This window comes from Petromyzon marinus, chromosome 52 (assembly GCF_048934315.1).
Source record: "Petromyzon marinus isolate PM22_M1 ecotype Great Lakes invasive population chromosome 52, UKy_Petmar_22M1.pri1.0, whole genome shotgun sequence".
Taxonomy (NCBI): domain Eukaryota; kingdom Metazoa; phylum Chordata; class Hyperoartia; order Petromyzontiformes; family Petromyzontidae; genus Petromyzon; species Petromyzon marinus.
In genome coordinates, this window is record NC_133718.1 from 4,061,511 (window position 1) to 4,077,132 (window position 15,622).

General features: G+C 50.2%; 1 long non-coding RNA gene across 1 annotated transcript in view; it reads right to left on the reverse strand.

The window, feature by feature from the left end:
* Nucleotides 1-1,069: 1,069 nt before the first annotated feature.
* The window catches only part of LOC142931308 (uncharacterized), a 37,894-nt gene continuing 23,341 nt past the window's right edge, over nucleotides 1,070-15,622 (reverse strand). The window contains exon 2 of the long non-coding RNA XR_012947309.1: nucleotides 1,070-12,712. This is a non-coding gene — a long non-coding RNA (uncharacterized LOC142931308). The remainder of the gene's footprint in view (nucleotides 12,713-15,622) is intronic.

Below are 15,622 nucleotides of genomic sequence, written 5' to 3' on the forward strand. Positions count from 1 at the left end.
TGTCAACGCGTGCAGGGAGTCTTCTCTAGGTGGTCTCCAGAGCCCGGAGGCAGCAGCACATTTCTTGCGGTATTGTTGCAAATTCTCAGAAGTGTTAACACAATGTTTCCACATTATGTAAACACATTGCTGTTACATGATTGTTGTTCAAGCACCCTGTACTAGCAGCCCGCACGTCCGTTGGACGTGACCGTCCCTCCATCCCTCCAGCCGGACAGCTGGCCATCATCCCTTCTGACCGTCACGCGTGTCCTGCTCAAGCCCGCTCACTCAAGGGGTCAAGATGATTTCTCCGCCTGGCGCGCGCTCTCTGATCCACGTGCTCCTCTTTCTCGCCTCGCGCGGTGTGGCGTTCCAAGCAACGCGCCCTTTTGCGCGCCTCTTCTTTGCGTACTTCTTAGAAAGGTTTTGTTCGGACACTTTCTATGATGAGCGCACTAGACTGTTTGTCACAGTGACCCTGCGGCTGTGGTCATGGCGACTCGGGTTCGATCCCGAATTCTGTGAAAAGTGTTTGGTAATTTAAACTAAAATTTAACTTTGTTTTTATTTTACCAGGTCTAAGGCCCACTGAGCTATCTAGATTATTATTTTTTTAGAAGCGACCTGGCTACCACGAATGATTGCTCAACGAAGTGGCTTATCACGTGGAAATTTATAGCAGCCAAATACTCGAAACGCGTTTTTCTAAACGTGGTGGGGAAAACCCGGAGGACCCGGAGAAAAATCCACGCGACCACGGGGAAACATGCAAACCCCAAATATACAGGCTTCAGGGTCGGGATCTGGATCGAACCCACGACCTCCTGTATACCTGGCGAGGTAGTTAACATTTCGCCACCGCGGCATGTCCAAATGTTGGATCTGGACCGGGCTTGGGTAACCACTAGGTTGACTGGGCGCAAAATGAGCACTGTATCTGATGCGGTGTGATAATGGCGAGAAACACTGGGGAGACAAAGGTGGTCGGGTCGGGTGTGGTGCTGGCTGATGGCCACATCATCCCCATTGTGCGCTGTTCCAGCCTTAATCGGTGCTCACTGAAAGCATTAGCTCTAACAGTGTGACGTAGGTATCCACGAATTTATTTCTGTACAAGACGAGACAAACATATGTATGTTATCAAACCGTTTATTAAATCGCGCGACGTTTGATAACCGAGCTTTAAAGTCAATAAGATTTTTTTTTTAAACATGCGTTGAACACGGTCCGTTGTAGCCATTACCTGAATTAAATTATCATGATCACGTGAGCTCTCGCAAGCTCAGCAGAGTTGAGCCCATTCACTAACCCACTCACTCACCCACTCACTCACCCACTCGCCCGCTCACTCACCCACACACTCACCACACTGCAGCTCACAATAACATGCTCACTTACTCACAACAACAACAACCGCCATTCGCCACTAAGTGACGGTGACGTCACCACGACGCTTGTGCCAGGCCATGTGCACCTTGAGGCCACGTGAAGTGTCGAACGCCCGCTGGCAGGAGGTCACGGGGCAGACCCAGCAGGTGCCACGGGTCGACTGACTGAGATGACTGAGATGACTGGCTGATGCACCACCTGTGCCCCCTACTGTGCCAACCTGCTGTGCTTTATCCACCCGGCGCTCCGCTCGTTGTTGTGAGCGTCGCTCCTCCGCCCTCCGTTGTTGTTGGAGGGCGACTGCCTCCAACTGCCGAGTAGCATCCTTCACGAGCCTCCTCCACAGAGGCCGATCTTGACACCGCTGGTACCAGTCATCGGCAAGTCCACTCAGCTCTACGTCCTCCTGTACTCACTCACCCATACTCACCGACACACTCACTCACCCACTCACCACACTGCAGCTCACAACAACATGCTCACTCACTCACCCACACACTCACCACACTGCAGCTTACAACAACATACTCACTCACCCATTCACCCACTCACCCACTCACTCACCCTCTCACTCACCCACACACTCACCTACACACTCACCCACTCCCCCACACTGCAGGTCACCTCGCTTCTCACTGCTCCACTTTGAAATCCCCTCTTCACATCATCAGCCTCTCCTCTCCCCAACTCTCGTAGTCGTAGTAATCATGTATAACATCGCCCCCCCCCCCCCCACTTTAAAACAAGTGTGAACTCTGAACGATTACAACTTTCATCGTGCGTGGTGTTTGTTACTGGCCTCTTACGGGGTCAATCAAGGACCAAAATAGCCAACCGGGTGACTCAGGGACGTCGAGCCAGAAGCTTCGCAACAGTTGCAAGGTTACGGAAACCCATCGAACCTGTCGCTGACCGATCCGTGGAGGTCCACTTGCTCCATGTCAACCTGCGCGCGTGTGATTCTTGTGGATGGCGTGGGCGAGGGCTGAAACGAATGAAAGGCGGACATCCGAACACGAAACGTCGTTGCCCGGGGTCTCCTCGTAGCGGCAATGAACGTCCGCGGCGGAGACGGAGCGAAGTCGGCTCGCGTGTAGACCGGGTGCTGGGTGGATTGTTGCATCCGCGGGATTGGGTTGGAGGCAGAGCCGGCGGGAGGAGAGGGGGGGGGGGGGCTTCATCCAGCGGTGGATAGATCAGGTTCTCACGGCGATGGTGAATACGCATCGAGCAGACACGTTACTTACCGACTGCTGTTCACACTCTCATGGTGTTCTGGAAGGGTTCGAATTCAGAGATTTGGCTCAATTATCGTGGCGGCGACTCTACTTTATAGAACAATGATTTGATCTCACTCGGCTCTCAGCCTAAAGTTCCACGGTTCTCAAAGTCTCGCGGTAAATGCTCACAAGTTACGCGCGCGGTCATCATCATCACCACCACCACCATCGTCAGGAGACCAATGGACTCTCGCAATGCCCATGATTGCACACCGCACGAGACTACACGCGTTCGAGGCTAAGTCGACCTAGGGGAAGAGGCCCACGAAATGTTCCCGATGCCGCTCACCGCCAAAGCGTGACACCGTGTCCGGAGGGAAATGGAATTCAGTTCGCCGGGTTGATGGGCGCAGTGTGCCAACCACTGCGCCACCGCTCCCACGTCTGACACTCTTCTATTGCCTTGTTACTTAGTTACACTTCGCATGATTGAGTGCAGTTATTGTGTTATTGACGTTCGGTACGTTAACGTATAACACAACACCCACGCAACCTATCGTATAATCATTTAGCAATTTGTTATATGAATAATGTTGTGTTGTTGATCTTTTAGATAGGCTGTAATGGGGTGTAAATAAAATAAGCATTAACGTGCTCGCAATTTTAAATCTCGACTCAAAACTGATGTCTTTAGAACTGCTGTTTGTGTTTAGTGTGTTGTCCCACCACGCACTTCCCATTAGCCACGGTTGGTTAACGTACGGCGTGAAATAAGTTCAACAAACACTACACTATGATGCACACGACACAATACACTACACTATACACCACGCTACACTCTTACTACACGACACCACTATGCTAAAGTAAAAAAAACCTCATTAATTTAGAACTGCTGTTGTCTTTCCTTGTGCACCTCCGACAGAGGCACGGCTGGCTACGCACGGTGCGAAAGAAGTTCAACATACAGTACATACATTCCTCCAACGTGCATTCCTCCGCGTACAAAATAAGAACATTGTTGTTTGTCTCACATCCCATCGGCCGCACGTCCTTCCGCCAGTGAATCATTTCAGCAGCATTGCTTCAGCGCGAGCAACCCCTACGTGGGGTTTCGGCATTCGTGTAGACCGGGTGCTGGGTGGATTGTTGCATCCGCGAGATTGGGTTGGAGGCGGAGCCGGCGGGAGGAGAGGGGGGAGGAGGGGGCTTCATCCAGCGGTGGATAGATCAGGTTCTCACGGCGATGGTGAATACGTATCGAGCAGACACGTTACTTACCGACTGCTGTTCACACTCTCATGGTGTTCTAGAAGGGCTAGAATTCAGAGATTTGGCTCAATTATCGTGGCGACGACTCTACTTTATAAAACAATTATTTGATCTCACTCGGTTCTCAGCCTAAAGTTCCACGGTTCTCGAAGTCTCGCGGTAAATGCTCACAAGTTAGGCGCGCTGTCATCATCATCACCACCACCACCATCGTCAGGAGACCAATGGACTCTCGCAATGCCCATGATTGCACACCACACGAGAGTACACGCGTTCGAAGCTAAGTCGACCTAGGGGAGTACAGTACCGCACATGTGTGCGTGCACGTACGTTTATACGGTATGAGATGCAAAGACAAATATCCCCCGTATAGCCTTAACAGACTTTGGGAGCAAGTGCTACACACGAGTGGCACCTATGAAGGCCGGAACGGCACACGAGGGGGTGGGTGGCCAGCACCACGCCCAGTCGCTTTTGTCGCCCAAGTGGCGATGTTCACACACAAGAGCAGGTACTGATTTGAGGCTGAGTTGACCTAGGGGGATGCCCTGAAACGGTTCAAATATCTGCCACTGTTATTGGTCGCGAGCCGGAACCGAACTCGGTTCCCTGGCATTGTAGCGCAGTGCGCTAACCACCGCGCCACCGCTCCCCATGTTATATGCAAAGAGAAAAGACAAAGATCCCCCGTATAGCCTTAACACACTCTAGGGGCAAGTGCTGTTAGCGAGTGGCACCTACGAAGACCGGATCGGCACACGAGGGGGTGGAGTGGCCAGCACCACGCCCGAACGCCTTTGTCTCCATCGTGGCGATGCTTCCACACCGTACCTGGTACTTATTCGACGCTGAGTCGACCTAGAGGAGGCCCAGGACCGGTTCAAGTAGTCGTCACTGGTGCGGGCCGTGTGCGGGAATGGAACCCGGCTGACCGGGTTCGTAGCGCAGCGCGCTCACCACTACACCACCGCTCACACACGCTTCGTTGGCGAGTGTAGAACTCTTATTGATTCATCGATTACAATCGATTTATCGATTACAATCGATGAATATTACCGCATCCCCGTGATTGTAAGACGATCCTTAAAACAAGACGCACGCCAAGTTAACGCCCGCTGCGCACTAAAGTTGGACAAAATAATTATAATCTCACAGAAGGCAGCGGCCGGATTATAGGACGCCACCACTTGTGCATCTCGCCGGCTTCAAAAGTTGCTGGCGAACAGCGCTCGCCCCGACCCTGTACGTGGACGATTTGAGGGGGGGGGTCTTTGTATTGACAATTTGTTTTAATGAATATAACATTGAATATGTTTGCCTTTAACAACGATTTGACTTTGCCAAGTGAATATAGATTTACTCTTTCAACAAAGAGAATCATTAATTACAGTAAAAGGTCTGGAGTAATAATTATTTTTTTCTTTATTTGCAAAATATAACAATGGACCCAGCGACCTGAGTTCGAATCCGGGCCACGGCTAACGTCAGTGGCGAGTAGAATTCTCAACCGGTCCTGAAACCTCCTTGAGGGACAGTGGTCAAACAACCCTCACTCACCAGCGTGGTGAAGTATGGTCGATTTCGCGGGCGTCATCCATCCAGCAGTGGAGTGACAGAGGGCCTGCACGTTTATAACTGGTCGTACGCACTGATCACGACGCATAGCGGTTAGAACGTTGTGCGCGATTTGTTTTTAAAATGCAGTATAGAATTACAGCATGCATGCGTGAGCATGTGTCCTGTGATGTCTATAATTCTGCAAATGAGATTAATAACAATGCCAATCCTATGCACACATATTTATATATAATCATATATATTTTTTAAAAAAATATATGCTACGTGATTATAAATAAGATAATGTTATAATAATCAATCATACTAATAATACGTCTGTAATGTTAGCATATTGTTATAACCTTTACAATATACAATTTATAGTACAATATTTATGTCACAATTTCATGCATTATTTGGACATATAATATATCATTTACACATATATCTACATTCATAATTATTAATATTCCAGAAATTGATAATTGTGTACACGACCGCTCGCGTCGATCCACTGCTGGACGAACTCCTCCTTCCCCACGCCGCGTGGGGGTTGTTTGACCATACTTCACCACTCTGGTCCGTCAGCGCGCGGGTTGGCGACAGGAGGAGCGGAGGAGACTGGCATCTCGGGCAGCTCTGGGATCGTCGCTCGCCGCTGGTGTCAAGCCGTGGCCGCGAATCGAACCCAGGTCGCCGGCCTCGTCGTGAGCACGAGTCGGCAAATACTTTTCGCGTAAATTCCTGAGATTTTTTTTTTATATTTGCTTGACCAACTTCATGACATTTTTATTGTGGATATAACGGTTAGTTGATGTTACTTCACACGCCTGTAAATTGACATACATATAGGTACACTATATACGCTTCATAAAATATAAAAGTATAAATATATTGTGTCTATGATGAGTTAAAGGCACGGAGTTTATATATATTATTTATTTTTGTTATACTGTCGATATAGATATACACATACTGTCTATATAATATACATATATACTGAATAACACTATAAATTCTACTATAGCTGGATGCAGGGGCGGAGCCAGGGGGGGGGGGGTGACAGGGGTGACATTCTGCGTATTTACCATTCGCATTTCCACTGATACCTTCCATGCAACAAACAAAATTACCTGGGTGCAGGGGCGGAGCCAGGGAGGTGACAGGGTAGACAATTGTCACCCCCGAAAAAAAAATCGAAAATCTGAAACATTCTGCATATAAGTGTACGACACTCGGTCTGGCGGACTCCGTGCAACTGCATTGTCAGAGTGTGTCGCCAACCGATGGCGTCTACTAGTTCAACAGCCTGACTCTCTAATCATTCTTGAAATAAAAATTTGTTGAATGTCACCCCGACCTGAAATCCTGGCTCCACCCCTGCCTGGATGTAATATTGCTTATGCGCAGCGAATTGTGTAAATATTACATCGTCTTCTGCACAATATTTCTAATCAGCAAATTCCGCTGGCTGTCAATCAACATAATAAAATGTGCGTCGTAAACCCCCCTCCACCCGACACAGACGTGGAATAAGAGTGCCACGTGAATTCAGCATGCCAAATTTAATATTGGTCGTTAAACGCCTAAACGCTACGCACCGCAGTACAATTCGTTTAATGTTCAATTGTAAGGAAATGTTTACAAATACAATGACGTTGAATGAAAAATTTAAGAACGGCTTTTACCCCTTTGCTGGCAATAAAACAGCAGGCGTTAAGATGTTCAAACACCAAATAGAAACATTTCGCAAGCAATCGAGTACTGCATGAAGCACACACACACACGCACAGTGCTCGTGCTGAACGTGCAACATGCTCCGATAATATTTGATGCGTTTTTCTTTGAAAGCGATCGGCCTATACACCATAGCCGGCCTCCTTTAGGGTCCTCGTCTCACCACCAGTGTCAGAGCACGGCAAAAGGCGACCAGTACAAAGACAATGCACGTATCACAGCCTTTCTGTGGCTCGGGGTTGAGCGGCTACAATATGGGACCTTTTTTGTGGTTAACGCGGTCCATGATTCCTCGCGAAAGGTTTTTTTTATTTGGCGTTTGAATACCTTGACACCTACTGTTGCATTGCCAGAAAAAGGTTTAGCAAAACAAAAAAAACAACCCCAAAAAACCTCTTCTTAACGCACGAATGGCGGTTGCCTTGTTGCCGAGAGAACTTCACGAGTCAATTTTCGGCGCGTCCAGCGAGGGGAGTTGGGGCGACTGCAATCGGCTCATCGATGCGCGCAAGGCAAAGGTGCAGGGTTGGAGCCTTATCGACCAGCGGTCGATAGATCATGGCTGGTGCCGATCGAGCCGTTAGAATTGTCCATACGTGAGCTTGCGGCGTCGTGCATTACGATCGCGCATTTGAACGGAATATTCTGTCACGTTATTAATATTTCCGTACTGTATATTATACCAAGCAATATATTTACGTGTGTGTGAGTGTGTGTATGTGTGACGAGTTCCACACACGATGCTTTAGGTTGACACGTGTATGTCCATGCTATCGAGTAGAGAGTCACCATTGCTTGACGGCCTTGTTTTAGTAAACTCCTTCATCTATAGCGGTGTATCGAGAGAGAGCTGTAAATCATCATCACCACCATCATCATCATTATTATTATTCCCTCGGTCGATCACCCCGGACAATATACATGGCGATGCTCATCGATATCGCCGTGGCCTTGAAAAACGGGCGGGAAAAAAAGAAAAAAGAGAGCGGAATAATGGTCGACGTTTCGGGCGATGGCCCTTCTTCATAGCGCATTGATCGATGTGCCGTCAAACGAAACAATCAGACTCGACGCGGCATGAATATGCGTCCCTCTGCACAGGAATAAAATATACGGATTATATTTATTAGTCCAGCAGCGTTGAATACAGGAACAACAAACGCCGCCCCCCACCCCCTCTGGATCGGTTTCCGACACGCAGTGTCTCATCAGCAGTGTCGGGCTCGCTTCTGTACGCAGTCAACCGTAGCGCCCAGATGTTTATAGGCATGGACCCTGTCTGTTTTTGATATGGAGAAGGTTCATTGCCCGAAACGTCGCACATTTTTTTAGAAATATATTTCCATTTCGGGCAGTATTATTGATTTATTGACTGTGTAAAATTTTCATTATATGTGCTGTACGCGGTGTCACAAAAGCAGTTAATTCTAATTATGTAATACCAAATGTAATATCTATATCAATATATAATATATAGATACATATAAACTTTGCATTTGGATTCGCAGTGTAAAATATGCGAATGTACCATCGATGGTTGTACGTCTTCTAACTCATATAAATATAAAACATGTTGCAAGGTTATAAATTTAGAACCAGCAGCTGGAATGTTTTAAATGTGACGCATGTATGCTTGTATTTGCACACAGGTGTGTGTATGTACATGTCTTTATATGTGTATGCAGATTGTGTATGCGTGTACCAATGTATACGTGTATTTCTGTGTTGGTATGTATGTGTATAAAATGTGTATATATATACAATGTGTATCTATGTACCTATGTGTGTGTGTGCTGTATTTGCGTATAACCTGAATGTGTATTTGTCTATGCTTTTCTGTGTGCATATTTTAATCTCTACATATGTATGTATGCTTCTGTGTGGAGCGGTAGTGTAGTGGTTAGCGCGCTGCGTTACGAACACGGTGATTCGAGTCCGATTCCTGCTCATTATTTGAACCGGTTATCTGAAATCCTATAGGTCGACTCGGCCTCAAATGAGTGCCTGGTGGTGTGCGTAAACATCGCCACTGGGGAGACAAAGGCGGCCGGGCGTGGTTTGCGGGCCACACCCCTCCCCCCCCCCGTGTGCCGTGCCGGCCTGCATAGGTGCTGCGAATCGCTGACAGCACTTGCCCCAACAGTCTGTTCAGACTATACGGCGGGGTGTGTCTTTATCTCTGTGTATGTTTCCACGTAGCCTCATCGCTGGTGTCAGACGGCAACTGCGTGGTGTGTTGCGAGCAATGCCACTGTGTGTGGTGGCTGTGGGGGGAGGCTCAGAGGCTGTTGCCCTCACAGCCAAGCGCACAGCCAGCGGAGGTGGCCAACGGGCGGCTCTGGACAGGTGCGAGTGGCTGGCTGGTGACCCACCACCACCACCATCACCGTGCTCCACATTCAATGCAATCGCGGGGGGCAACGACAGAAGACGAAGACCACAACTAAGCTTGCGACGGAGGGCCTCAGGGTGGGCCAAGGGTGTCGATGACGTCTCGCGGAGACTGAACTCTGCACCACCACCACCACCACCACCCCTGCGTGCTCCTCCAGAAACAGCAGGAGACCACTGCGGCTGGTCACGTGGGGATGTTTGAACGCTGGACGCTGGAGGAGAGGCTGCAATCCTTCTTGTCGGGAGCTGGGACCGTACCGTCTGGACCTTTGTGGACTGACTAGAGGAGGAGGTGGTGGACAAGTCCTCCGCTCGGGAGAAGCCCTCCGCTTCCCCGCGCCTCCGATCAGCACGGTGGGCTACGCACGGTGCGAAAGAAGTTCAACGTACATATATACAGGCAGGCAGGAAACTGCCAAACAACGGGGAGTGGCTCTTCTTCTTAACAAACCAATAAAGGGGTGCTGATGGTGTGATGGCGAGGTGTGGGGAGCTTCAAGTTCGAGCCTGTTGTGGGCTCGCCTCCCCGTCAACGGGAGGCGAGGAGTGGTGGTGGTGGCGGTGGTCGCTTCCAGCCCTACCGCCGATGTACATCAGTGGAGGGATTGTGAGGGATGCGAGGCTGATGAGTCAAACGGCTCCTATGACCTCCTGTCGCAGGTGCTGGCTAAAGTTGCACAGGAGATGAACGCCATAATCTGGGTGCCTGGGAGTTGATATAATCAATAATTATGATCATTAACTTCGTAATAATAAAAAAATAAAATCGTGTACTTACACGGCAAAGCTTCGCTGAGTCTCGTGACTCATTTTCAGGAGGGTCCTGCCAAGTGGTCACATGCAGTAGGATGGTTGCTGGAGTAATTTGTGGGTGCATTTTTTAATTGTGGAAAATTTGGTACCAAGACTAAACTAATTTTATTTTATTTTGCGAGGTAAGGCCCACTGAGCTACGTAGCTATTTTTCAGAATCGACCTGGCCACGAATGATAGCTCGACAAAGTGGCTTGTCACGTGGTATTTATTTTCAGTCAAATACTTTAAAAGCACATTTATTCGTGTTGAACGTGGAGGAGAAAACCCCGGAGGATCTGGATAAAAGTCCCACGGCACCACGGGGTGACAGCGAGAGAGCGAGAGACGCAAACTCTCTATATATACAGCAGGCGTCACGGTCGGGGTTGAACCCACGATGTCCTGAATACCAGGCGAGGTGATTGACAAGACCGCCGTACACACGATGGCCCTACGCTTGCGAATGACGCCAGAGGATCTTTAGCATCCACTGTGTAACGGGGTTTTCTCAGTAGAGGGCGGCAATTGCTGCGTTTCCCAATTGAAGCAATTGGCGGGACCCCGGGGTCCCATCACTGCCCCGGGGTGGGAAAACCCCGCGTAGCGACAACGAGTCTCGCCTTACCGACAACAAAACTAGCGTCAATCGATTGGCCTCGTCGAGAGCTACTCGGGGCACTAAGTTACGTAAAAAGTTGAAGAATTACATAATCACGTTAAATTCACTGCCTGGGGTGGCGGCGGGGCTCGCCTTGGCAAAGAAGCTGAGGATCGACGGCTGACCGGAGGGCGTCGTCGCCGCGCGCGACCTGCGGCGGACGCCCCCCGGGGCTTGCGTTTGGCCGGTGGGGTGGCGCCCATCGTGTCGATCGCCGCCTGCTGCTGCTGGCGCTTGTTGTTGGTGCGAGTCTGGGCGGGCGGCGCGTTGCTGTCGATTTGCGGGACCCCGGGGTCCCGCCAAATGATTCAATTAACCCTTTTGCCTTTCCGAGACGTCTGCAAGTTGCAGGGTGGGGTGTCCCGTTCACCGCTGAATCTCGGAACGCGCAAGCGGTTTGCGTTGATTTTATTTAGAGAGGCGTAGCGCCGTAAAAAAAATGCATTCTACTCATCGCAGATAACTGTAGCGACACGACCGCACTCTATGATGGCTGGCACCACACTGTGCCACACGCCCTCCCGCCATCACCTTGTGGGAGCCTCGGTACCGATAAAGTGAATTTTATTTTCGTTTTTCTTCCGTTTCTGTTCCCATGCTTTTCTTCCGTTTCTGTTCCCATGACGTACGTGTGCGTACGTGTACGTCATTGGAACTGAATCGTAATAAAAACTGATGACGTACACGTAGGTGTGGACGGTTGATTGGTGAGAACTCATTGCGTGTGACGGTCGGATGTGCGATTTTTGTGCCTTACGTAGCGTGTTCCATTTACCTACTTGTCCTACTGCTTTTTTATTCTTTGATTTTACTTTACAGGCGTAAACCAAGCGCGGGATGCTTAACTCTGCACGTGCACGGGTGAGTTTGCGGACATGCGCTCTCGCAAATCGTAACCGAGGGTCGTTAAAATCGGTACCAATTTGTGGGAAGTCAATTGTGGCTGGCCTATAGATTATGACGGTGGCGCCTTCGCTGCACGTGGACTGCCTGTAATTAAACCAGCGCTGTGGAGGAAGCAGCAAGGGTTGGTGGATCACACACAGATGGTGTGTGGAAACTACACCTTTCCCGTGGGTGTCGAGAAAGAGCCGTACCACCCCCCTGGCTCGCCAGGAGAAAGCGGTGGAGCAAAGTGTGCGGATTGGTCTCCGTCTGTTCCTTCTTGTATGGGAGGGGTCCCCAACTCCCGGGCCACGGACCGGTATCGGTCCGTGGCCTGTTAGGAACCGGGCCGCACAGCAGCAGGAGGTGAGAGCGGTGAGTTCCCACGTGGCCTGCTCATTATTTTATTATTTACCACTTCCGTCCGCGCCTCTTCCCCGCACTGCACACTCGTCTCAGTCACGTGGTGTTGGTATAAAGCCCACAAGCTGCTAACCCCCTAGTAGCCAAAATGAGTAAAAAAACAAACGGCGCTGGAGAGCTTCTTTGAAAAGGGGGAAAGATCCAATGATGAACCCCCCCCCCGCCCCCCCGGTCCGTGAAATTGTTTTTCTTCCACGAAACCGGTCCCTGGTGCCAAAAAGGTTGGGGACCGCTGTTGTATGGGATCGAGTGTTGTTCCCTCTCGCACGCGTGGGTTTCTTCGTGAATTTTGATGAAAACATCTTAATATGTAGAGGAGCGCAGAGCTGGGGCCATTGTTTGTAGTGCCGGCTCACCACCCAGAAGCTGTCGTCCAGCTTGGCCTGTGGTTTCTTGGCGACTGTGAAATATGCAAACTGCATGAACAACGCTACATGCACACGTACAGCGTATATCTTACACGGTGTGTTTCAAAAAAATGTAAACACTTCGGAGAATTTGCAATAATACCACCATAAAAGTGCTGCTGCCTCCGGGCACTGGAGCTCACCTGGAGAAGATTCCAGCCCACGTGTTGACAACGACGGCGAAACACGTGGAGGAGACTCTGACTTTTTGAAGCGATTAATATTACATTTGTTATTGTGTTACAGTGTACTATTATTATTAGTATCCGTTCTTTTTCCCATTAAAAACGATAGGCCCATGTAAGTGTTAACATTGTTTTGAAGCACGCTGTACATTATTATTGGACAAGGCTCTGCCATAGTAATGTGGAGTTTTAATAACTTTCACATCGTCATCATCCACATTATGTGGTGTGTGTGGTGTGTGATGTGTGTCGTGTGTGTGGTGTGTGTGAGGGGTGGGGTGTGTGTGATGTGTGTGGTGTGTGGTGTGTGTGTGTGTGTGATGTGCTGTGTGTGTGGTGTGTGTGGTGTCCCATGTGTGGTGTGTTTGGTGTGAGTGATAAGTGGTGTGGGTGATGGGTGGTATGATTGGTGTGTGTGGTGTGGGTGATGGGTGGTGTTATTGGTATGGGTGGGTGTTGTGGGTGGGGTGTGGTGTGGGGGTGGTGTGGGTGGTGTGGCTGGGTGTGTGGTGTGGGGGTGGTGTGGCTGGGTGTGTGGTGTGGGGGTGGTGTGGCTGGGTGTGTGGTATGGGTGGGTGGTGTGGCTGGGTGTGTGGTGCGTGTGGTTTGGGTGGTGGTTTGGCGTGGGCCGTGCCGGCCTTCACAGGTGCTCGCTAATAGCACCAACAGTTCGTTAAAGGCTACACGGGATATCTTTATAAGTTAATGTGTGTATGTGTGTGCAAATATTAGAATGGGATATTGTGTACTATATGTTTATTTGTGTATATTTTGCCCTTGCCCAAACAGTCTGTTAAGGCTATACGGCGGTCTTTGTATTTGGGGTGTGTGTGTGTGACGTGAGTGTGTGCGTGCGTGCCGTGTGTGTGTTCGTGCCGTGTGTTGCGTGCCGTGTGTGTGCGTGCCGTGTGTGTGCGTGCCTTGTGTGTGCGTGCCGTGTGTGTGCGTGCCGACCCCTGGCTCTCAGCTAAGGAGGCTGCGCCCCGCTCCGTGGGTTCCGCGATTCGGATCGCGTCTCCTGCTGCTGCTGCTGCTGCAGCACGTAGCATTGAGCGCGCGTGCGTGATTCGAATTAAAAGATGAATTCTTCCTCGGATTAATGCCGGATTCATTCGCTCCCGTGTGACCCCGTGTCTCCCCCTCCTCCCTACCTCTCTCCCTCCCTCCTTTCCTCCCTCCCTCGCTCTTTCCTTCCCTCTCTTTTTTTTCTACGATCAGAGGAAACAAGAAGATGCTCGGTGTAGTCGGCACTTTGCTTCGTTCATCATTTCGTCTTTTTGTTTTTTTTTTCAATGCTTTGCTTTATGTACCCCCCCGTTTTTAAATGCCATCCCTCCCCTCCCCGTGCACCTCCCTCTCTCATCCATGATGTCACCTGAATTCCTCTTGGATGGGGTTGGAGTTGGGGGGGGGGGGTATGTTTAGTTCCACGAGGCGAGAGGGTAGTCAGGGAGGGGGAGGAGGTGACGGGGGTGGTTGAATGTTGAAATCCTCGTGCATCACGCTCTTAATTGGGTTCACACGCTCAGGCTGCACCGACCATCGCCACCCCCTTCTTCCTGCGAAAACTCGGCAGGGCCCTCCTGAATCAGAGCCGCGAGACTCAGTGAGACCTCCCCGGGTTAACAAGCCGAATAATGCACAGCAAACACAAATGCGAAACGAGTCTCGTGGCGCACAAAGACAAAGACCCCCCCCCCATGAACAAACTTTTGGGGGTAAATGCTTGTGAGCCAGCACCTATGAAGGCCGGCACGGCGCACAAGGGGTGGGTGGCCAGCACCGCGCCCGGCCGCCTTTCTCTCCCCCGAGTGGCCATGCTTACACATCGTACCAAGGTAGTCATTTGAGGCTGAGTCGACCTAGGAGCGGCCCGGGACCGGTTCAGATAATCGTCACTTGTGGTGGTGGCCGCGAGCGGGAATCGAACTGGGGTCACGCGCTAACCGCCGCACCACCGCTCCCCACGTCGTGCACACACAAAGACAAAGATCCCCCGTATAGCCTTCGCAGACTGTTGGAGCAAGTGCTGTTAGCGAGTAGCACCTATGAAGGAACACACACCTACACACACACAAAGTTACACGCAAGTGCACGCGATGCATTGAGCAGGAAAGACAGATATATCAGAGACATCACATTGACGGAATCTTTTTTTATTCAACACGTGTAAAGAGGGAGGGTCATTGCCCGAAACGTCGCCCATTATATATTTCTGTTATTTCAAGGTCACGATGTTGTTGTTGTTGACGAATGTGTTGCGTGTTGTTGTTGACTGCTTGTACACCGCTGCCAACGCAGCAGCAGCATCACGAAATAATGTGTTTAATGTTTGTTGCGGGCCACGTGCTCACAATTCCAATGTTGTGCCGTACACGTGCTCTCCTTCGTTCGCCCTGCAGCTTTACTCCTGTGGCCGTATCGGGTGGCGGAGGGCGTACGACACACATTGGCAATTTTTTTGTTTTTGGAATGTTTTACTCGCTCGGCGCTTTGAGCTAGAAAGTAACATTTTTTGTCGAGGACAATTTTAAGGGAAATTAGTTGGGAGGCGTTTGGACCGGACCCATCGTGAAGACGGCGGAATGAGGACCGATAAGCGAGACAAGGAGTCAGTCTACTCAACTACCTCGCCTCGTACACAGGAGGGCGTGGGTTCGATCCCGACCCTGACGCCTGCTGTATATTTGGAGTTCGCGTGTCTCTTTCTCTCTCATC